Source organism: Aquarana catesbeiana, linkage group LG01 (genome assembly GCF_042186555.1).
Source record: "Aquarana catesbeiana isolate 2022-GZ linkage group LG01, ASM4218655v1, whole genome shotgun sequence".
Lineage (NCBI taxonomy): Eukaryota > Metazoa > Chordata > Amphibia > Anura > Ranidae > Aquarana > Aquarana catesbeiana.
The window spans coordinates 375,047,181-375,072,374 of record NC_133324.1 but is presented as its reverse complement, the minus strand read 5'-3'; the positions used below and the strand labels follow the sequence as shown (position 1 = coordinate 375,072,374).

The 25,194-nt window shown below is 43.6% G+C and overlaps 1 protein-coding gene across 2 annotated transcripts in view; it reads left to right on the top strand.

The window, feature by feature from the left end:
- The first annotated feature begins 136 nt into the window (after positions 1–136).
- The window catches only part of RMI1 (RecQ mediated genome instability 1), a 53,053-nt gene continuing 27,995 nt past the window's right edge, over positions 137–25,194 (top strand). Inside the window, exons 1-2 of one of the 2 annotated variants that reach the window (XM_073633598.1) lie at positions 137–247; positions 16,397–16,484. The gene's annotated coding sequence lies outside the window, so the exon portion shown is untranslated. The remainder of the gene's footprint in view (positions 248–16,396; positions 16,485–25,194) is intronic. The other variant, XM_073633588.1, reaches the window with a different exon arrangement.

Below are 25,194 nucleotides of genomic sequence, written 5' to 3'. Positions count from 1 at the left end.
ACGTAGGAAGTATGTGTATAGAGTAAGCGAGGCACAGATTTTATTCGGTTATGGCGCACACCGCGCGCCTGCTGTTGGTTAGTCCATAGGGGAGAACGAGCCCGTTGCTAGGACAATAGAAGAGATCGTAGTGGGGCGGGGGAGGGTGGAAATCTCGCGATGAACGTGGCTTGGCCTCGCGCTCCAGGCTCTTGTGCACCAATCAGCGTGTGCCGACTGGCTGTTGGCGCCTCGTGTGAGCCAGCGGGTGAGTGTAGCGCGGGAGACGGGTGCGGGGAGAACCCTTACACCGAGTCACATACAAACCCCCTTTCTCTCGTTTAAATAAACGGAAAGTGCCGTGTCTTTTTTAATGCCAACCGGCAACTACACCCGGCTGTGTACAGACAGTTATGTGTGCACACAGGCGCTGCTAGATATCACATGTGTATGATTCCCAATAGATACATGTGCACAACAAACATGGAGGCTGTCTCTGAGGTATATCTCAGTTCTCAGGCTGTCCCAAGGCGGGATTGGATCAGTTCATCCCTATATATGAACCAGTGGTGGGCATAGTCACTGAAGGTCCCCTGTACAATACCATCTTTTGTCCCAGTGTGCCACAAATGCCAATGGAAAGCACTAAGGCCTGGTTCACATCTATAGGTTGTGTGGAAACGCACTATAGTCCCACGTAACCTGGTTTCCTATGAGTTACGTTCACATCTATAGGTTGTGTGGAAACTCACTGTAGTCCCATGTAACCTGGTTTCCTATGAGTTACGTTCACATCTATGAGTTCTGTGGAAACTCACTATAGTCCACGTAACCTGGTTTCCTATGAGTTACGTTCACATCTATGAGTTCTGTGGAAACTCACTATAGTCCCACGTAACCTGGTTTCCTATGAGTTACGTTCACATCTATGCGTTGTGTGGAAACGCACTATAGTCCCACGTAACCTGGTTTCCTATGAGTTACGTTCACATCTATGGGTTGTGTGGAAATGCACTATAGTCCCACGTAACCTGGTTTCCTATGAGTTACGTTCACATCTATGGGTTGTGTGGAAATGCACTATAGTCCCACGTAACATGGTTTCCTATGAGTTATGTTCACATCTATGCGTTGTGTGGAAACGCACTATAGTCCCACATAACCTGGTTTCCTATGAGTTACGTTCACATCTATGAGTTGTGTGGAAACTCACTATAGTCCACATAACCTGGTTTCCTATGAGTTACGTTCACATCTATAGGTTGTGTGGAAACTCACTATAGTCCCACGTAACCTGGTTTCCTATGAGTTACATTCACATCTATGCATTGTGTGGAAATGCACTATAGTCCCACGTAACCTGGTTTCCTATGAGTTATGTTCACATCTATGGGTTATGTGGAAACGCACTATAGTCCAAGTAACCTCGTTTCCTATGGGTCACATTCACATCTATGCATTGTGTGGCAACGCACTTCAGTCCATATAACCTGGTTTCCTATGGGTCACGTTCACATCTATGCGTTGTGTGGCAAGGCACTTCAGTCCACGTAACCTGGTTTCCTATGGGTCACGTTCACATCTATGCGTTGTGTGGCAACGCACTTCAGTCCACGTAACCTGGTTTCCTATGAGTTACATTCACATCTATGCATTGTGTGGAAATGCACTATAGTCCCATGTAACCTGGTTTCCTTTGAGTTACGGTCACATCTATGTGTTTTTAACCGCTGCATTTTATGGAAAGGTTCAGGGACTTCTTGGCCCACAGCAGGTTCCTTTTTTGGTTCTATAGACTTCAGCGGAAACTCCTCAAAAAATGCAGTGCTTGTGCTTTTGCTCGGTTCTCCTGCATGAGAACACCTTCCAAAAACACATTTAGACCCCTTTCACACTGAGGCAGTTTTCAGGTGTTTTAGCCTGAAAACTGCCTCTTGTGCCTCCCAACTGGGGCGGTGGACTTGCACGACAGGAAAAAAGAGAAAAATCCTGCAAACAGCATCTTTGAGGCGGTGTAGAAGCACTTTATACATTAGGCTGCTTTAAAAACCGCAGCCCCAGTTTCAAAGCAGCCTAAAGAAAATTGTTCTAAAAAAAGCATCAACCGAAACCCTCATAGGTGTGAACCTAGCCTTTAGACCCCTTTCACACTGAGCAAGTGCACCACCCCAGTGTGAAAAGACACACTGAAATGAATGGGAGGCGGTTTTCACTCGTTTAGAGGCTATTTCTAGCGCTGAAACGCCCAAAAACTGCCTCAGTGTGAAAGGGGTCTAAGCCCTGTACACACGATCAGAAAGTCGTACGTCAAATACCGCTTCTGAATTGATCGTACGATAATCTGATCCTTGGTACAGAGTTTTCGAGAGCCGATCAGTACAGTTTATCCGATTTGTTATCCGAAAGGACAAACACACAAATTTTTCTCGTACAATACCGGATCATATGACTTTTGTTTAATCGTACAGTTGCCGTTCCATTGCTTTCAAATTTTTATTCTGTTGTAGGAGAATTTTCTGAACTTTAGTAACCTATTCATTTTCAATATGAGATTAGCATGCAAAAAAAAAAATGGAAGATCGTTTGATAATCTCATTGTGTGTACCAGGCATTAGGCCCCTTTCACACTGGGACGGTTTGCAGGTGCTATTGCGCTAATAATAGTGCCTGCAAACTGACCCGAAACAGCCGCTGCTGTGTCTACAGTGTGAAAGCCCCGAGTGCTTTCACACTGGGGCGGTGCGCTAGCAGGATGGGAAAAAAAAGTCCTGCTAGCAGCATCTTCGGAGCGGTGAAGGAGCGGAGTATACACCTCTCCCGCCCATTGAAATCAATGGGACAGTGCGGCTATACTTTGCCAGCTATACCGCCGGCAAAGCGCCTCTGCAGCCCACGTTTGCATAGGCACTGCAGCCTAATTATTTGAATGGGCTGCCGTGCCTGTGTTTCCTGTACAATTCTAAAAACGCAGGAGTCAGGAAGTCGCATGGTGCTTTTACACCCTTTGATTTCCCTGTGGTTCCTGCAAACTTGCTGCGTTTTTAGATGTGAGAGTGCCATTCAGAATTAATTTTTGAAGTTTTTATTGCTGCCTGTGTCCCTGTTAGGCCTCATGTACACTGCTGCTGGTAAACGGACGTTTAGGAGCAGTTGGGAGTTTTTTTCAACTGCCCCTGAAATCTCATCTGTTATCTTATTTGTCTATGTACACAGGGTCGTTTACAGTCGTTTCTAGGCAGTTGAGTTTAGAGGCATTTTTTGGAATGCAAAAAAATGCGTTCAGAAGCTGAGTTTACAGGCATTTTAAACACCAAAAGCTTCTAAACGTGGTAACTTGCGTTTAGCCGCGTTTTGTTTACAGGCGTTTTTTATTTTTGGCTATATTGAGAAAAAAAACTTTTTTTTTTAACCGCTTCTAAACGGCAAAACGCATGTAAACGTGGCAAAAGGGATGTTTTAAACATGGGTTACTACCTGTCAAGTTAAATCGTTCAGGAGAGGTTGTAAAAACATCCCGTTTATATGAAGCCTTAGGGAGATTCACTCGCTCTATTTGCCCTGTTTACCATTTAAAATTGGAAATTAAAAGAAAATCCCAAATTTTGGGTGGTCCCCAGAAAAGTAATGGAAGGAAATATTCCAATGAGTACACTAGTTTTGGTGACTTGGGGTCCCCATGGATTTCCCTTAATTTGCAGGGATTTCTCTCACTTTCTGTTTGTCTATGGGACAGGATGTTAAGGGAAATCTCTGCAATGGGACACAGATGGGGGGAAGTGTATATTGTTTTGTTCGAAAGTTATAGGGTCTACAAACTAAGGTGTATATATAGTGGAATTTCTGCAGCTATAGACACTATACTGTAATGATGGTGATCAACGATTTATAGTGAAACTATGATAGGATGGCGGGCATTTTGGCGCTAACACACACTATCTGGGAGGGTCACTAACTGACACTTACATCGCTGGTGACATTACTACAGTGATCAGTGATAATACTGTACTAATGACACTGGCTGGGAAGGGGTCACCATTTAGGGGCAATCAAGGTGTTAACTGTCTGCCTAACAATGTATAATGTGTGCTGCTTTTACTTTGCTATCTGGCTGTTTTTTCTCCTTGCAACAGCCAGATCATTGTTCACAGTTATGTGTTTTTGTAAGCACCAAACTCTGTGCCTGATTGGACACAGCCGATCAGCTGACTTCAACCAAAATCATTGGCTGAAATCATCTGCCAAACACGTGCTGTGTCCAATCACAGCACAGGTCAGCAGAGGATGTGCACCTGGATGTAAGCCGGTGTTCCGTCAGATTAGGCGACCCGTCAGAATTGGAATGCAGGTGACGTTCTGTCGTCGCCATCTTGCTACACCCTGCACAGTAACAATACATGGAGAAGGGGACAAGCGGACATCTTGTTACACCCACCAAAGTTTTGCATTTCAGTTATTTTTAACAGGAAACAGAGCTTATATGGTGAAATACAGTATTTAGAAATCCGACGGACTGTAGATGTTGAATTTTAAAAGCAGTGGCAAACCTGCTGATCTCATAGGTTTGCTAATGTGACAGAAAAGTGCTGCTTTTATAATTCAACATGTAAACAGTCCAATGGTTTTCTAAATACTATATTTCACCATATATGCTCTGTTTCCTGTTAAAAATAACTGAAGTGCAAAACTCTGGTGGGTGTAACAAGATGTCCGCTTGCCCCCTTCTCCGTGTATCTTTACTGTGGAGGAGTGCGGGGTGTAGCAAGATGGTGGCAACGGAACTTCACTTCCGTTACCAATTCTGACAGGTCACCTAATCTGACGGAACAGCGGCGACGTACAGGTACGTTGTCTGGCCTGCCTGTGCTACTGGCCCACATTAAAACTACTATGGGCAGGTGCAGGTAGTTAAAGCAGAGCTAAACATACCCTTTCTTTAACAGTTCCTGTGTCTTGCCAGCACCAGCATCTTCTGTGTGCCAGTCTTCAGCCATCTTCATTGGCCAGCACAGGATGACCTCACACATGTGCAGGAGACATATATCCTAGCACACAGGGATCAATGACAGCAATGAAAGTTGAGCTGCACATTTGCAGCTCAGGTTTATATACTGGAGACTGCTGCAAGCAGGCAGGCAGGTGTAATTTATTGCAGGAGAGACAATGCATGTCTATTGCAAAAAAAAAAAGCCTACTGGGTCATGATTTCTGACAGCGAGACGTTGGTTCCTGCTTTATCAAACTCCTTTTCCCTGTGTGTGACATGTTGGTTAAATCGGTTGTTGACTCTAGATCGATTTTTCCTATTAAAAACTAAATTGATCATTTACCAAAGCGTGTATGGCCTGCATAAGTAAGACTGGAGCAGACAGAATCTGGAGTAGCTGTTCGTGGCAACCGATCAGTTTCTAACTTTCTTATTTAGGGCTTGTTTACACTGTGTGCAGTGACCTGCATCTTTCTGCATTTAATAAATGCAGTTCACTCCTAGGTCACATATTGTCACAATTGTTTTATTTGTACCCCATCCACATCTTGACGCTGGTGTAATGTACCGTTTGGACAAATGCAGCATGTCTGTATTTTTCCACAGCACAGCAAATAGCACTACGTGTCACTGAAACTCACCGCCCTACTTTGCAGAGATGTAAATGTCTCTATGTGATGCTTTAAATAAAGTTAAAAAATGTGTATTGCACCACTCCCCTCCGGAGCCGATACTGACACTAGCCTGCAGGCTACCATGAACCTACCCCCAAAGCTTGATTGAACAAGCTGATGATAGAAGTTGATTGGTTGACATGCACAGCTGCTCCAGTTTTAGCAAATTCCCCCCTGTGGTTCATATTATACAACTAGGATCAGATGGAATGACTAATTTTTCATGGAAAATGGTGTCAAAGAGGAAATGGGTTAATACAATCAATTCTGCTCTTAAGTATCAGGTAGATCAGGGGTCTTCAAACTATGGCCCTCCAGTTGTTCAGGAACTACAATTCCCATCATGCCTGGTCATGTCTGTGAATGTCAGAGTTTTACAATGCCTCATGGGTTGTGTAGTTCCACAACAGCTGGAGGGCCGTAGTTTGAAGATCCCTGAGGTAGAGAGTAAACCCTCCATTCATACCTGATTGTTTTGTTGCATGACTCCCAAAGGGCAGCGTTAAGACTTCTTTTAGGCTCAATGGGCTAATTCACACCTGAGCATTGTATGGTTTGGGACTCGAAAAAGTATGTGCGCTTCTTCCGGGCAGAATTGTTTTGGCCCCATAGGCTTTAATGGGATTTACCCCCTTCCTGACCAGAGCACTTTTTGCGATACGGCACTGCGTCGCTTTCACTGACAATTGCGCGGTCGTGCAAGGTTGTACCCAAACAAAATTGACGTCCTTTTTTTCCCACAAATAGAGCTTTCTTTTGGTGGTATTTGATCACCTCTGCGGTTTTTATTTTTTGTGCTATAAACAGCGACAATTTTGAAAAAAAAGCAATATTTTTACTTTTTGCTATAATAAATATCCCCCAAAAATATATATAAAAAAAATTTCTTTCTCAGTTTAGGCCGATATGTATTCTTCTACATATTTTTGGTAAAAAAAATCGCAATAAGTGTATATTGATTGGTTTGTGCAAAAGTTATAGCGTCTACAAAATAGGGGATAGATTTATGGAATTTATTATTATTTTTTTTTATTAGTAATGTTGGTGATCTGCGATTTTTATCGTGACTGCGACATTATGGCGGACACTTTTGACACTATTTTGGGATCATTGTCATTTATACAGCAATCGGTGCTATAAAAATGCAGTAGATCTCTGTCATGTTGCTAGGCAGAAAAGGGAAATGCCATGTTCACATAGGCATCTCCCTGTTCTGTCGCTCCGTAACACGATCGCGGGCCCCCGGCGGACATAGAGTCCGCGGGACCCGCGGTCACGGAGTACGCAACGGGCATGCGCGCCAATGTCGAGATTTAAAGATGACGTACCTGTACGCCCAGCCGTGCCATTGTGCCGACGTATATCGTCGTGCACTGGTCGGCAAGGGGTTAAAAAGGCATGTTTTTCAGGTGTTCCTAGTTAACCATTTGCCTACTGGGCACTTTTATACCCTTTCTGCCCAGACCAATTTTCACCTTTCAACGCTTTTACACTTTGAATGTCAATTGCGTGGTCATGCAACACTGTACCCAAAAGAAATTATCTGTTTTTTCACACAAATAGAGCTTTATTTTGGTCGTATTTTATTACCACTGGGTTTTTTTTTAATTTTTTGCTAAATAAACAAAGACTGAATATTAAAAAAAGACACATTTTTTCATGGTTTGTTATAAAATGTTGCAAACAGGTAATTTTTCCCCTTCACCAATGGGCACTGATAGGCGGCACAGATTGGCAGCACTGGTGGGACTGCACTGATAACCAGAACACATGTACATGTCTCTTTTACAGAAGCAAGTTATCGACACTGTTCTCCCTTCCTCACGCTGTCAGCGTGTGGAAAGGAGTGCCGATAACGGTTTGTTTACATTCATGATCAGCTGTGATTGGACACAGCTGATTACATGGCAAAGAGTTGCCGATTGGCTCTTTACCTCAGTCTGTGATCAGCAGTGGGTGCGCAGCAAGTGCGATCATGGGAGGCAATCATACAACAGCCTTCCAGAACTAACTGGCCGTACTGTAGCTATCATTCTGCTATAACACGGTCGGCAAGTAGTTAAAGCCTAACTCCATGTTTACTGTGACTTTAAATAGTTCCTTTTGGCAAAGCTACTCCAAACAAACTAAAAGTAAGATAGTTGCGCACTACTATGCAGTATGAAAATATCAGTATAAACAACCAGAAATGCTGCTGCTGTCACTAAAAGTGCTCCCACATGGCATAACAGTAATAAAATATAAATGCGACAGCGCTGCATCAATAAATAACAAATTCATAATAAATGATGATAATAATACTGTGCAAAACTAAATGAAAATAAAAGTTGTCTGAGGTTCCCAGGCTCTTGGCCTGGGAACCTCAGACAACTGCTGTCTAGGCGAGCAAAAGTTGAAACTAGCACATTGGAAGGAATCTCTATCAGTTCTGTACCATTATCTGGGTTTTTGAAGGTCTAACTAGAAGTCAGCAAGGAGCAGTGGAGTTTTTCCTGAAAGGATTATTGCACATAGTGCAAGGTGTGTTTGACCCCGTTAGGGTCTTGCAAGGAGGTGAGCGACTACTGCATGTGGTGGCAGGAGCACTATACACATAGAGGTTGTGTAAAGTACAGAAATACTTTGCATCTCTCTGTGTGACAACAGAGGAAATCATCACTTTATTATTGGACTTTGATTTTAGCACATTAAGCTTTGGACAGTATTATCATCACTTTACCATTGGACGTTTATTTTCATTTATCAGTTTTGCGCAGTATTATTATAATTTATTGTGAATTTGTTATTTATTGATGCAGCGCTGTCGCATTTATATTTTATTACTCCAAACAAACTTTCCTTCACTAACAGATGCATCAGCTGCCTTGCTCCCCTTTTTATCCAAACTCCTTGAACATCTGGTCTACAACCGACTGAGTGACCACCTCACTGATAATAGCCTTCTTAATCCCCTTCAGTCTGGATTTCGTCCTCAACGCTCCACAGAAACTGCTCTCCTAAAACTAACAAACGTTCTACTAACGGCGAAAACCAATGGACGCTATTCTGTTCTCCAACTCTTGGACCTCTCTGCTGCCTTTGATAGGGTTGACCACCCCCTCCTCAAAAATAAAAACTCCACGCCTTTGGTCTCCGTGACTACTCTTCGCTGGTTCTCTTTTTACTTATCCAACCGCACCTTTAGCGTTACTTACAATTCTACTTCCTCCTCTCCTCTTCCTTTCTCTGTTGGGGTCCCCCAAGGTTCTGTTCTTGGACCTCTACTATTTTCAATCTACACCTCCTCCATGGGTCAGCTGATAGCATCCCATGGCTTCCAATACCACCTCTATGCTGACGACACCCAAATCTATTTCTCTACCCCTCAGCTCACTCCTTCAGACTCCTCACGTATCACTAATTTACTAACACATATATCAGTCTGGATGTCATACCACTTCCTCAAACTTAATCTACCCAAAACCAAACTTATAATTTCTCTTTCCCCATGTGCCCCTTCCCCTAATCTCTCTGTCAAAATCGATGGCACAACTATAAGCCCATCCCCACATGCCAAGGTCCTAGGTGTAGTCCTGGACTCTGAACTCTCCTTTAAGCCCCACATCTAAATCTTGTCGCCTCAACCTCTGCAACATCTCCAAAATACACTCCTTTCTAACCAATGGCACAACAATAATTAATTCACTCCCTGGTCATCTCTCGCCTCAACTACTGCAACTCCCTCCTCATTGGCTTACCTCAACATAGTCTATCCCCCCCCTTCAATCTATCATGAATGCTAGTGCCAGACTCATCCACCTTACCAATCGCTCTGTGTCTGCTACTCCTCTCCGTCAATCCCTTCACTGGCTTCCACTCACCCAACAAATTAAATTCAAAATACTAACAACTACTTACAAAACCATCCACAACTCTGCCCCATACAACATCACCAACCTAGTCTCAAAATACCAACCTAATCGTTCTTCTCAAGACCTCCTGCTCTCTAGCTCCCTCATCACCTCCTCCCATGCTCGCCTCCAGGACTTTTCCAGAGCCTCTCCAATCCTATGGAACTCCTTACCTCAATCTGTCGGATTATCTCTTACTCTATTAGCTTTTTCCCTGAAAACCCTTCTCTTCAGAGAAGCCTACCCTACCCACACCTAACAACTGTTTTTTCATTTTCTCCATCTGATCATCCCCCAAAGTTATTTCCTTTTGTTCCACTTGACCCTCCCTTATAGATTGTAAGCTCTAATGAGCAGGGCCCTCTGATCCCTCCTGTATTGATTTGTATTGTAACTGTACTGTCTGCCCCCATGTTGTAAAGCGCTGCGCAAACTGTTGGCGCTATATAAATCCTGTATAATAATAATATAACTGTGTGTAGCCTCAGTTTTGTGTTCCAGCAGCAGGATAGGGACTTTTTGTCCCACTCCTAGAACAAAATCGAGTTTGGCTGAGTGCTGCTCATCCTTTCACAGGAAGCTTTGTGTTCTGTGAAAGAATACAAAGCTTCAACTGATTGGCTGAGGTGGAATATGTGACAGGATTCATCCGCCTCAGCCAATCAGAGGAAGCATTGTTGTCATTCATAGAATAGAAAGCTTCCTGTGAAAGGGGAAGCAGTGCTCAGCCAAACTTCATGTTGTCCCGGGTGTGGGATAGGAAGTCCCCATTCTGCTGCTGGGACACAGTGCTCTATACTGCATGTAGCTGATGCTGCACACAGTTTATACAACAGGCACATCTGTTGGTGAGGGAAATAGTATTTTTGTGCTGGCTTGGCCCAAAAGAAGTATTTAAAGTCCCAGTAAACTTGGAGTTATGCTTTAAAAGTGTATGGGGCCAAAAATGCCCGATTCTGCTCCTATACTACAAGTTGTTACATAAAAAGGTTGAAAAAAGACACAAGTCCATCTAATTCAACCAAAAAAAAAAAGTTGTACAAAAAAAGCCTCTAAATCACCTGGCTATGCTCATGCTGAGTGTGCATGGAGCAAACCAGGAGAACAGTTTAGGAATCAGAAAGGATGTCACCTGCCTTTTACTAGTCCTAGATGTTTCAGGTCTACTTAAGAGATTGATGGGTCACTGCACCTTCTCATCTAGTATAAATAGGCCCCCAAACCCCAGTAGGCTTTTGTGCAGCTGCACAGTCTACCAGTGGAATGTCCACCCTTGTATTGAAGCCAGAGACTGCTGGTCACTATGGGGGGTCAGCTGTGGCAGCCTCCATAGCTTCCTTTACACAATAATTCCTTTTCTTAGATATTGATATAGCGGAAAAAGAATTAAAGCCTTGGTTGGCTATTTTATTGCTGTGTTTGCATGGATGAGATTTGCCATCCCTTTCTAGTGTTATTTCCGCTATCCCAGACATTGAGTACTCACTTGTATTGCCCACATTGCTGATCTCTGCAGTAATAAATCAAAACCACCCAATGAATGATCTTGCAAAATCCTGCCACTGTGTCGGTCAGGGGACAGGCAGATCAAGCCACTGATCTCAACCAGTGACCAGGAAGCCGACATTCCCAAATGTGCCCAATTCTGCAGAATCTACAGCCAGTGGTTTGTCTTCACCACTGCAGAGTTCAGCGGTTTAGGTAGCAGGAGATTTGAGTATTTAATGTCTTGTTAGCTGAGAACACTATTGTAGAGCACTTTTTTTCTTTTTTTTGTGACAAGACAAGACTCACTTTAATGTTTCTGTTGTGCTCAGTTGAAGATGTTTATTCCCTGCAAGTACTCTGGGAACTGTGCAATCTCTGAATATTTTACACTTCTCTTTAGAGAGTTCAGGGCTGATCTCCATGGCATTGAGTTAACTCTGAACATTTGAAGAAGGGCTATATAAATACGTTTAAAACAATTGTTAACAAAACAAATTAGGTTTTTACAAATTGTATTATTTCATTACTCTTCTTACCAGTATGAAATATTTCATAAAAATTAAATTACCGTGAGAAGTAGTCATACACTGGCCTCAGCAAGAATCTGAGTATTCAGGCATACGATATTTGTAGAGGTGCACGATTAATCGTTAAAGAATTGTTAAACGCGATTCTACCCCCCCCATCCCGATTCTATGTAACAAGTGAAGAGAGTTCTCTGTTCACTTCTGACAGCTGACAAAACAAAAATAATCCAGGCAGCCTGCCAAGTTTATCTCAACATCAGAAATAACTATAAACAAAGTAACATTTTGTTCTTAGATCAAAGGAATGAACTTCAGTCTGTAAATGAGGGCATTTTAACCACTTAAAGACTAAACCTTTTTCTGACACTTGTTGCTTACAAGTTAAAAATCAGTATTTTTTGCTAGAAAATTACTTGGAATCCACAAACATATATACATTTTTTTAGGAGAGACCCTAGAGAATAAAATTGCGGTTGTTACAATATTTTATGTCACACAGCGGTCTTTCAAGCGCAATTTATTGCGAAAAAAATACACTTTAATGAATTTTGAAAAAAAGTAAATGGTAAAGTTAGGCCATTTTTTTTTTTTTTTTTGTATAATGTGAAAGATGATGTTACGCTGCGAAAATCGTGATCTTTATTCTAAGCAAAAAAATTGTGATTCTGATGTTAGCCAGAATCGCGCAGCTCTACGTTATTGTAAATATCCCAGTTTGCCTAGGAAGGAAAGAATTATATAACCCTCTTTATTTAGCTTAAATATAAACTCTACTTCTGCTCAAATATTTATATTGCACATATCACTGGCACACATGCAATCTTAAATGCTATTCTTTAATTAGATGCACATCATAAATGTTACTGACTGCTGGGGCATTGGTTAAATTCTGCTATACCAGGTATGCTCTGGAGGTATTTATGGTTTAACATCCACATTTTCAGGACAAGCTTTCGGGGTGTACCCCCTTCTTTGAAGTCCAAGCATTACTAATACAACAATTGGACCCAGAAGAAGGGGATTCACCCAGAAAGCTTGTCCTGAAAATATGTTAGTGCAAATAAAAAAAATATCACAGACAGTACCCAGTTGTTTTTGTTGCACGTGCACTATTATGTCATCAAGCACCTAAAAACATATGGGCACAATTCACTAAGCGATATTTTACTGCATCAGTACACCAATACAGTGATTAGTGCTAAAAAAAAAAAAAAAAAAAAGCACTGTCACTGTATTAACGACACTGGAAGGGAAGGGGTTAACATCAGGGGTGATCAAAGGTTTAAAGCGGGGTCCACCTATCTATCATTGTTTTTTTTTTGAGTTAATTCACAAACTTTTCTTCTCAGCATTACATACTCACATATTGTGTGTAATATGTCCACCTGTGTCAGATTTCGTCGGAAAGAATAACTTATATTATTCACTGCAGGCGGTTTCCATCTTCATTGTGGGCATTTGACGCCCACAAGCATTTATTTCCTGGATGCGGTGAATGCTATGCTCCCAGCATTCACCGCTCGTTCCCGCACATGCTCAGTGGCATCCTGGGAAGCCTGAGACTACCTCCCAGGAGTCTGGGAGAGGCTAGAAACATGCCTACTCCCACGGGAGGAGAACCAGGAAGTGCAAAGAAGAATAGAAAAATAAAAGGTAATTACTGCAATTTAGATTTTTTTTAAACGGCATGTCAGCATCTAGGCAAGGAAGAGAATACATACAGATATTGTTCAAAATTTGGGTGGAACCCCGCTTTAAGTGTGCTCTTAGTGAATGCTTTCTAAGGCTGGATTCACACCTATGCAGTTTTAGTGCTTTTTGCATTTTGCAGATTTGCACTACAGTCCATTTAACATTGTTTTCTATGAAACACGTTCTGTAGTGCAAAATGCAAAAAGCACTAAAAATGCATAGGTGTGAATCCAGCCTAACTGTGTGGGGGATGGACTGACTGGAGGAAGAGAGACCTCTGTGTTGCTGATTAGCAGGAACACAAGATCTCTCTCTCCCTCTCTGACAGAACAGCAGTCTCTTTTTTTTTTACATAGGTAGACCACCATTCTGCCTCTCCTACAAATGATCGGCGGGTCTTGGCGTCTGCCGGACCCACTGATTGGCTCCCCCTGTGTCCTGTCACAGCGGGAGCGTGGCTTCGATGGCGCATGTGCCCCAGAGCCAATCCAAGGGATCACATACAGGCACGTAATTTTTCGCTTAAGGGCAGCCCTTCCACAGTATTTGTACGTGGGACGGTCCTAAAGTGGTTAAAAGGACCACTTGAGATCTTATCCTCCTCCATTTCTGCATTGCTTTAAAGTGTAGAAGACTGGATTCAAAGGGCTCCATCATCTTTGCTATGCCGTCTGCCAGCCTTCACAAACAACTCCTGACTAAAATCTAACTGACACCTGCTCCAGCTTACACTTTCCCACCTATTTCTTAAGGGTCTGATCATTGTCAAAGTTATAGCAAGCTTGGACCAGTACCTAATTACTGCATGCATTTATTTATTTCCTTTTGTGAATTGACTTTAATGCCTTTTTATGCGGTATTTAATGAGCGTTTTTGGTGTTTGCGCTAAATACCGCATACGAGCAATAGTGAATTGACATTTCCATTATAGCATTCGTTAAGTGGTCAAGTGACCGTCATAACGCATGCAATAACCTTTAGGGAATTGTGCCCATGGTTTGGTAGTCTTTACACACTCTTGTTGGAAGAAACATGTCAAAAACATTGTAAATAGATGCTATGCTTGTACTGCTTTCTTATTGAAAGCAGTACAAGACAAAAAGAAACAGGGCATGCATCTGAATGGGATTGTCTGCATCTAGAAAAATGCAAAGCAATTGAAGGGAAAAGCCACTGAAAGTTCCGCCCTATATCCGCACTGTAATATTCAATTCAAATTTAAACAAACCACTGTGCCTGAAATCCTTTCAGAGTGCTTTCTAGTCATAAACAAATGGCAGATCCCAAATACCTAATACACAAGCCATTATAGATTAAATGAATGCTAAAAGATCTGTTCATCTTATGCCCATGTAAACACTCATGTGAGCATAGTATAGAGTGTCTCTGAGACCTATGCTTATCTCTGCTTTAAAAGTGCGAAGTCCTGTTTGTTGCTCAGTCAACATCTAAAGGTGAGTATCCTTTGTGGTCCTTTTTATTAGTCAACACGTGCTTTGCCCGTGAAGTGCGAATCAAAAGGTTCATGTAAACGGTGCAGTCACTGGCTGCACAGTATTAACATCCCCTTTTTCTTGCTGCCAAGAGCAAAGAGAGGGTTCCCCTGGGGTAAGCTGCAACTGGATCTATTTGATAGTGGCCAAGTCCTAGGGATGTCCCATGGAAAGAAGAGTAGTATATGTCAGGTATTTATCTTTTTACCAAGTCACAGGGGAACTAGGGAAAGTATGTGCAGCTTGGGCGGGCAGCAATTAAGTGAACCTGTTGCTTTGTCCTCATGCGCCTTGCTCTTCGCGCCTTGATTGGGAGGCTGTAGAGCTGCTCGGATCACTTCTATATTAAGTTCGGTTGTCTAGTAAGTCAGCTACTACAAAAACTGTAGCTGCTTACCGTACTTTTAATAAAAGGACATTCGCCTGTCCCAAGATCCAGCGATGTCCTCACCCAGCCGGTTTCTTTACTGGGCTTCGGTCCCTGGCCCCAGCATACTAACTGGGCAGCCGGCTATAGGGGCTGCTTGCGGCTTCTCAGTTTTTATTGCTGTCTGTGCCCCGTTAGGGAGATTCACCCTCTCTATTTGTCCTGTTTAACATTATCATTGAAAGAATGTAAAATAAAATCCCCAAATTTTGGGTTGTACACAGAAAAGTAATAGAGGGGAAATCTTCCAATGGGGGCACAAGGGATTCTCTTAACCACTTCCCTACAGGGCACTTTCACCCCCTTCCTGCCCAGGCCAATTTTCAGCTTTCAGTGCTGTCGCACGTTGAATGACAATTGTGTGGTCATACAAATCTGTACACATTTTTTGAGACCGAGCTTTCTTTTGGTGATATTTAATCACCACTGTTTATTTTTTGCTAAACAAACGAAAAAAGACTGAAAAAAGGTGTTTTTTTTAGTTCCTGTTACAAAATTTTGTAAATAAGTAATTTTTCTCCTTCACTGATGTGCGCTGATGAGGCTGCACTGAGTTTTCTCTACCGGGTACAGTAGAGAAAAGTCGGCCATAAAATTGGCTCTTCTTTCTGGCAGGGCTTTGTAATTTGAAGACTAGATGGATAGATATAGCCCACTAAGCAGTCTGTTCAACGTACATCCAGTTGAGTTGGCCTCTGCGCTATACGGTATTGTGTAGTACTGATACATTTGCATCAATAGATCATATATAAGTAAAGTACAACAGTGTGTGAACAAAGCTGCCAGTGGACACAGCCAACAAAAAAATGTATAGGGGTTTTCACCATTCCCTACTCTCTTCAAAAACTATGCACACAATTTATTGTACTAGACATCTGCAGCTGCAAAAATCAGTTTCTGGTTCCAATAGCCTGCTGTCTGCCTTATTGCATGCTTGGGTGCTGTACGGGGATTGGCTGAGGAGACATCTAGGCATATATGAAATTCTGTATGTTTTAATAAGGTTAACCTAAATTTTACTAGGTTATGACTCATAGGCAACAGCATAGTTGTTCAAAAAGCTTTGAAAATGTGACCAAAAAGGGTTTCAAACGTGATCAAAAAGTAATTTCCATAACACAGGCATTGTTGGCTTGACACTGACATTTAATCATATTGGAATCTAGGATAAATTGTTGCTTTAACCATTCCATCTTTATTATGAGTCCCACACAACAATATTTTATAATCGCTGTTTTGCAGAACTGGTAGACATTTGTGAGGCACAATGCAAGAATTTGCATTTGTTCAAAAGACATGAGGCATCCATTGCATTGCATATTGAGCACTGGTGAGTAAACCTGTCAGAAACAAAAAATTACATTTTCACTATACTTATTACATACAGTTGCTTCACTATAGAATATTGTTTTTTCTGTTAAAGCTCTTCTGTCCTAGATCTGTCACCAGTACTTTTTTAAATATTCTTTATTGTGCATCATTTGGGGATTTTTTTTGTTGTTTATTTCGAAACTTTGATTTGTACGATTGATATGATTGTATGTATATTTAGTGTATAGCTCTCATATGTACAGTGGGGGCGGAAAGTATTCAGACCCCCTTAAATTTTTCACTCTGTTATAATGCAGCCATTTGCTAAAATCATTTAAGTTCATTTTTTTTCCTTATTAATGTACACACAGCACCCCATATTGACAGAAAAACACAGAATTGTACAGTTTTGCAATTTATTAAAAAAGAAAAACTGAAATATCACATGGTCCTAAGTATTCAGACCCTTTGCTGTGACACTCATATATTTAACTCAGGTGCTGTCCATTTCTTCTGATCATCCTTGAGATGGTTCTACACCTTCATTTGAGTCCAGCTGTGTTTGATTATACTGATTGGACTTGATTAGGAAAGCCACACACCTGTCTATGTAAGACCTTACAGCTCACAGTGCATGTCAGAACAAATGAGAATCATGAGGTCAAAGGAACTGCCTGAAGAGCTCAGAGACAGAATTGTGCCAAGGCCCAGATCTGGCCAAGGTTACAAAAAAAATTCTGCTGCACTTAAGGTTCCTAAGAGCACAGTGGCCTCCATAATCCTTAAATGGAAGACATTTGGGACGACCAGAACCCTTCCTAGAGCTGGCCGTCCGGCCAAACTGAGCTATCGGGGGAGAAGAGCCTTGGTGAGAGAGGTAAAGAAGAACCCAAAGATCACTGTGGCTGAGCTCCAGAGATGCAGTCTGGAGATGGGAGAAAGTTGTAGAAAGTCAACCATCACTGCAGCCCTCCACCAGTCGGGGCTTTATGGCAGAGTGACCCGACGGAAGCCTCTCCTCAGTGCAAGACACATGAAAGCCCGCATGGAGTTTGCTAAAAAAAAAACACCTGAAGGACTCCAAGATGGTGAGAAATGAGATTCACTGGTCTGATGAAACCAAGATAGAACTTTTTGGCCTTAATTCTAAGCGGTATGTGTGGAGAAAACCAGGCACTGCTCATCACCTGTCCAATACAGTCCCAACAGTGAAGCGTGGTGGCAGCATCATGCTGTGGGGGTGTTTTTCAGCTGCAGGAATAGGACGACTGGTTGCAATCAAGAGAAAGATGAATGCAGCCAAGTACAGGGATGTCCTGGATGAAAACCTCCAGAGTGCTCAGGACTTCAGACTGGGCTGAAGGTTTACCTTCCAATAAGACAATGACCCTAAGCACACAGCTAAAATAACGAAGGAGTGGCTTCACAACAACTCCGTGACTGTTCTTGAATGGCCCAGCCACAGCCCTGACTTAAACCCAATTGAGCATCTCTGGAGAGACCTAAAAATGGCTGTCCACCAACGTTTACCATCCAACCTGACAGAACTGGAGAGAATCTGCAAGGAGGAATGGCAGAGGATCCCCAAATCCAGGTGTGAAAAACTTGTTGCAACTTTCCCAAAAAGACTCATGGCTGTATTAGATCAAAAGGGTGCTTCTACTGAATACTGAGCAAAGGTCTAAATACTTAGGACCGTGTGATATTTCAGTTTTTCTTTTTTAATAAATCTGCAAAAATGTCAACAATTCTGTGTTTTTCTGTCAATATGGGGTGCTGTGTGTACATTAATGAGGAACAAAATGAACTTAAATGATTTTAGCAAATGGCTGCAATATAACAGAGTGAAAAATTTAAGGGGGTCTGAATACTTTCCGTCCCCACTGTATACTGAAGAATAATTATGTTGACAATTGTCTTTTATACATATTTGGGTCCATTTTACAGGATCAGTTTCTAGGGCCTTTAGCAGCCTGTCTCAACCATTTTAACACACAGGAAATAACACTCTTGAAATACATTTCTGACCTCAGGGGAACCTTGCTGAAACTATATTCCAGGAATTTAGCCACTTTGTAAAAAGTGTAGGCACATGATGAGTTCATTCAGGTGCATGCCATATCTGACAGGTTTATGGCTCTGTTGAGGATACACTCTGGGCTATGAGAGGAGAGAAGCACACAAAGCAGCTATGACTACCCATACCCTCTGCTGCCCATTTACAGAAGCCTTAGTATTTTGTGAATTAGTTCACATAATATGAAGGCTTCTGTGGTTGGGCAGGAAGAGGGGAGGGGCGGGCATAGCAGCCGGAGCGACCCTCTTGTTAAAGATGACCAGAAGTTCCAGCATTGGGCTCCTGGAACTACAGCCAACTGTCTTCAGGGAGTTATATAAATATGTCAGCTATAAGCAATAGAGATAAGTCCACAAGTTGTCATGCACCTCACTTGCTCAGAGGCAGCAGCGGGAGCTATTGATTTCTGCTGCTATTAATCGCAACCAGTGAGGAGGGAGCTGGGGCAAGCTGAGCCACCCTGTGTGTCAGTGGACACACAGCTCGTTTTGGGAGCGAGCCCACTCGATTACCCCCATAGCAAGCAGCTTGCTATGGGGGCACTCAGCAGGGGGAGGAGCCAGGGGAGGATCATGGCTTTTCTGTGCAAAATCATTGCATAGAGCAGGTAAGTATACCATGTTTATTGTTAAACCACTTACAGACCGGAAGATTAGCCCCCTTAATGACCAGGCCATTTTTGCAATACAGCACTGCATTGCTTTAACTGACAATTGAGCGGTCGTGCAACGTTGTACCCAAACAAAATTGACGTCCTTTTTTTTCCCCACAAATAGAGCTTTCTTTTATTTTTATTTGATCACCTCTGGTTTTTATTTTTTGCGCTATAAACAAAAAAGAGCAACAATTTTGAAAAATAAATATTTCTTTTTCATACATCATGGGATGGCTAATATTCATTACCTGCTGGGTTATACTTCATCTCCAGGTGAATGGACACTGGTAGACCAAAGTTCTTTAGACAAGAAGTGATCCCCTATATAACCCCTCCAATACAGGAAATACTTCAGTTTTTACAAGTGTCTGCAAGGTGGATGGCACGGTTGTTTGAGCTTTCTGAGCTCCAGGTCTCTAGTCCCACAAATGGTTCTTAAATGAATCAAGGGATTGACCGATCAGATCCATTTGACATAGGCTTTATATACTTAGATAAATGGTACCCAAGCCTCTCAAAGAAGACTCAAGATCCTGCAAGGTTTTGCCTGTAATGCGGCCTCCGGGCGCTGGACCCTGCAAAGTGGAATCCTGGACACTACACCGCTAAGCCATTCCTGCAGGGTGCTGTACAGGTCCAAGGGAGTGGACCCTAAACATGAAAAGGGTACCCAGTCCTTGAAGGTCCTCAAGTGACAGGAACCCACCGTGAAGGGTGAAGATTGGGCTCTTAGTTCTAAGCTGCCCTGTGCCTGGAGCTTGCCACATTTTACCACTGGGATTTTCTCCAGCTCCTTCAAGTTGGATGATTTTCCCTTGTGAACAGCAATCTTTAAGTCTGACCACAGATTTTCTATTGGATGAGATCTGGGCTTTGACTAGGCCATTCCAACACATTTACACGTTTCCCCTTAAACCACTCAAGTGTTGCTTTAGCAGTGTGTTTGGGGTTATTGTCCTGCTGGAAGGTGAACCTCCATCCTAGCCTCAAATCACACACAGAGTGGTACAGGTTTTGCTTAAGAATATTCTTGTATTTAGTACCATCCATCTTTCCCTGAACTCTGACCACTCTATGGAGTGTACGGCTTATTGTCGTCCTATGTACAGATACTCCAGTCTCTGCTGTGGAACTCTGCAGCTCCTCCAGGGTTACCTTAGGTCTCTGTGCTGCCTCTCTGATTAATACCCTCCTTGCCTGGTCCAAGAGTTTTGGTGTGCGGCCTTCTCTTGGCAGGTTTGCTGTTGTGCCATGTTCTTTCCATTTGGTTATGATAGATTTGATGGTGCTCCTAGGGATCATCAAAGATTTGGATATTTTTTTATAACCTAACCCTGACTTGTACTTCTCAACAACATTGTCCCTTACTTGTTTGGAGAGTTCCTTGGTCTTCATGGCAGTGTTTGGTTAGTGGTGCCTCTTGCTTAGGTGTTGCAGCCTCTGGGGCCTTTCAAAAAGGTGTGTATATGTAATGACAGATCATGTGACACTTAGATTGCACACAGGTGGGCATGGCATCTTTTCACTAATTATGTGACTTCTGAAGGTAATTGGTTGCACCAGTGCTTTTTATGGGCTGCATAACAAAGGGGGTGAATACATACGCACATGCCTATTATCAGTTTAGATCTATATCTATTATATATTTTTCTAATTTTACTTCACCAACTTAGACTATTGTGTTCTGATCCATCACATATAATTCAGATTAAAAAAACATTGAACTAAAGGCTGTAATGCAACAAAATAGGTAAAAAGCCAAGGGGGGTGAATACTTTTCCAAGGCACTGTTGCTGTGGGTGTTTGCAAGGTGTGCAAAAGCGCTGCTGGGCTCAGCAGTTATTTGGCGGCCACGGAGCACATCACTTCGCCGCACATACGCCGTAGCCTTTGGGTGCACGAAGATTTGCGTCATACGTGAATACGGCCACGCCCATTTGCCGGGGCCACGCATGTGTGTGCGCACGCATGAGCAGAACGTTTTGGCGCACAGCCAGCTTATTTAAGCTGTGTATGCCAAGCATGCAGGCCTTCCAGAAGGCAGCTGTGGGACACAGAGCAGGCTCTGAACCAGGCACTTGCAGCGGTTCATTTCTCTTTACCCAGGTCACATGAATCACCAGGTGTTGCTTGGCAGGCTAAAGGTGCTTAGTAGGATTGTTGCATAGGGCCTTGGTGAGCCCTATTAAAGGGTCTCTCTTCTGAAGTGTGTTAATACTACACCCAGGTACTCCTTTTTTTGGCTAGTAAATGTCTTCAAAAAAGAGGAGCGGGACTAACACTACAGGGAAGAGCACACCTATGTCATCAGTAGTTCCTGATGAACCTAGTCATATCCCTAGTGTTGTATCCCCTGAAGGACCAGGGGCTTCCAGGCAATCTGAGCCGCTGCGCCTATCTGGGATTGTGCCTACAGTCAACCCTGCTGCTTCACCCTGTATCACTAAGGATGAACTGTCCTCAGCACTAGCCGGGTTAGAGCACAGGATTGCTGGCATGATTGCCTCCATCCCGCAGGGTGGCAAGAAGCGTGACAGATCCCCTTCCCCTAGTCTGGAGCAGGAATGGGTTGAGGATAGGGAAAAGCTTAAAGCTCAGGATTCTGTGGATGGCCTGGCGGATGAGTCTGCTTCCGAGCAATCTGGACAAGAAGATATCCAGTTGGTGTCTGCCTGTCAAACACAGAAGCTTTTGATCCTGACTCTTACCGAAATGGTTCATTCTGCCTTTAAGTTGCCTCTTGCAGAGGTTACTGAGTCTCCCTGGTCCTCTTTGGGTTTCCTGAGGCCTCTTCAGGCCACACAGGCTTTCCCCTACACCCTCTGTTGGAACAAGCGGTGTGTGCTGATTGGGAACATCCTGACAGGATTTTTGTTCCTCCTAAGAGGTTTTCCCTTTTATATCCCATGGATGAAAAGTTTGTTAAGAAGTGGAGCATGTCAGCCGTAGATGCAGCAGTCTGTTCCTTAAACAAGAACTTGACTTGTCCGGTAAATAACGCACAGGGCTTAAAAGACCCTGTTGACAAGAAATTGGAGTCATTATTAAAGGCTTCCTTTTCTTTGGCCAGTTCAGCTATTCAGCCAGCTGTTGCAGCAATTGGTATGTGCCAGTCCATAAAGGATCAGACTGCCTGACATGCCTAACCAGGAGGATGGTCTGCCTGAAAATAAGGCAGATATTCCTTGAGCGATGTTTTGCTGTTGACACCTTAGAGGATTCAATTCAGCAGGTTTCTTGTTTGGCTCTCTTGTCTGTACATATGCGCAGACTTTTTGTACCTTAAGAACTGGCCAGCAGAGCTTCCTTGTAAGAAGTTATTGGACGGTTTCCCCTTTCATGGGGAAAGTTTATTTGGTGATCATTTGGACAAATATATCCAAAAGATTGCCGGAGGGAAGAGTTCTCTACTTCTTGTGAAGAAAAGCACCAGGCGTCCCTCCTTTTAAAACCTCAGGGACTGCTTCCTCAAATGTGTCAGCGCCAAGGCAGTTCCACCACAAACAGGGCCCTAGGGCCAGGGGCAAGCTGCAAGGCCAGGCCCAGAAAAAGCCCTAGGTCCAAAATTCATCTAAACCCAGCACCAAGCCCTCCTTTTGAGGGGACGCCCCTGCTCCTTGGGTGGGGGCGAGGCTGCTGCACTTTGCAGACTTTTGGTGAACAGTAGTTCAGGACGAGCGGGTCACCTCAACTATATACCGCGGTTACAAGCTGTAGTTGCGGGGGGTTCCCCCTCAGAGTTTAAGATCCAGCGTTCCCTCGGATCCTCCAAATAGAGACTTATCGCTTCAGACACTACATTATTTAGTGCATTAAGGAGTCATTGTAGAGGTTCCGGTGCCCGAAAGGGGCACTGGGTTTTACTCTAACCTATTTACGGTTCAAAAACCAAACGGGGACACGAGGCACATTTTGGATCTAAGATCCCTGAACCAGTATCTACTGATCCAGTCCTTTCGGATGGAGTCTGTCCGCTCAGTAGTAGCCTCACTCAAGATGGGAGACTTTCTAACCTCCAGTGATATAAGGGATGCATATTTACACGTACCTATCTTTCATCCTTATCAGAGGTTCTTGCGATTTGCAGTAGAGGAATGTCATTTTCAGTTTGTGGCTCTACCCTTCGGGCTTGTTACAGCTCCCCGGGTGTTCACAAAGGTCCTAGCTCCAGTACTGGGTCTTTTAAGGGCCCAAGAGATCCTGGTGCTCGGGATCTGGACGACCTGCTCAGAGATCACTCACTACAGGCTCTAGAGCAGAGCATAACATGCACAGTACGGTATTTGGAAAGCTTAGGCTGGATCATAAATACAGAAAAGTCAACCTTGAGACCAGTTCAAAGTCTAAATTATTTAGATTTGATCCTAGATATGATCCAAGCAAGAGTATTCTTGCCACCTGCAAGGATCTGTGCCCTGAAGGATTAGGTGCGTCAGATAAGGGGCACAGACAACCCTCCATTTGGCTTTGTATGAGTTTTCTAGGGAGGATGGTATCCTCCTTCGAGGTGGTGCCCTATGCCCAGTTCCATTCCAGGCCTCTACAACAAGACATGTTGTTGGCTTGGAACAGGAGAGGACAAGCCCTGGATTATCCAATGTTCTTATCTCCTCAGGCACGCTTGAGGCCTAAACTGGTGGTTGCAGGATCAGAACCTGCGAAAGTGAAGATGCTTCCTCCTGGTAACTTGGTGTGTACTGACTACATTTGCCAGTCTCTGGCTGGGGAGCGACCCTAGAAGGGCTCACAGCTCAGGGGAAATGGTCAAGGATAGAACAGATCCTGCCCATCAACGTCCTGGAATTACGTGCAGTACGTCTAGCCCTACGGTCCTGGACAGCGGAGCTTCAGGACTGCCCTATCAGGGTTCAATCCGACAATGCCACTGCAGTGGCCTATTTAAACCACCAAGGCGGTACCAGGAGTCGTTCAGGTCTGAAGGAGGTGAAACACATACTAGCCTGGGCAGAGGAACATGTGCCGAATCTAATGGCAGTCCATATCACGGGGGTAGAGAACTGGAAGGCAGATTATTTTAGCCGCCAGCAGATATGCCTGGGGGTTTGGTCCCAACACCCAGGGGTGTTCCAGGAAATTTGCCAATGTTGGGGATGGTCAGAGGTCGACCTATTGGCATCCAGGTTCAACAAGCTACAGCAGTTTGTGTCCCGAACAAGAAATCCTCTGGCAATCGGAGCAGATGCTCTAGTAGTTCCATGAAGCTAGTACTCCCTGGTTTATGCTTTTCCTCCGATCCCTCTCCTTCCACATTTGTTGCGCAGGATTCAGAGAGAGGGAGTTCTAGTCATTCTGGTGGCACCAGCCTGGCCCAAACGGCCCTGGTTCCTGGAGATTGTGAGACTGACAATAGACGGACCATGGGCGTTTCCACGTCACCCCGATCTACTGTCTCAAGGTCCTATGTTCCACCCCAATTTACAGTCTCTAAATTTTACGGCATGCTATTGAAGCCAGGGTGTTAAAGGACCGTGACATCTCGGGGTCCAGTGGTGTCTATCCTAGTGAATGCTAGAAAAGCATTCACTAGGGTAGATCTATCATAAGGTCTAGAAAACTTATATTGCTTGGTGTGAAGCCAAAAAAATGGCATTCTCGGAAATACGTGATTGGGAGAATTCTCTTTTCTACAGTCAGCTGTGGAAATCAAATTGGCTTTGAGTACAGTCGGAGGTCAAGTTCGGCCCTATCAGTATTCTTCCAAAGGCCTTTAGCCTCTGATTCACGGATTCGAACCTTTATGCAGGGGGCAACTCACTTGCTTCCCCCCCATTAGGTCACCTATGTGTCCTTGGGACTTGAACTTGGTGCTGTCTGTGTTACAGAAACAACCATTTTAGCCTATCAAGGAAATTCCATTAGACTCGCAGTCATGCAAGCTAGCCTTCCTGATGGCCATCACCTCGGCTAGAAGGGTGTCGAAGTTGGCGACCCTTTCGTGCAGGTAAGCATACTTGATCCTTCACCACGACAGGGTCA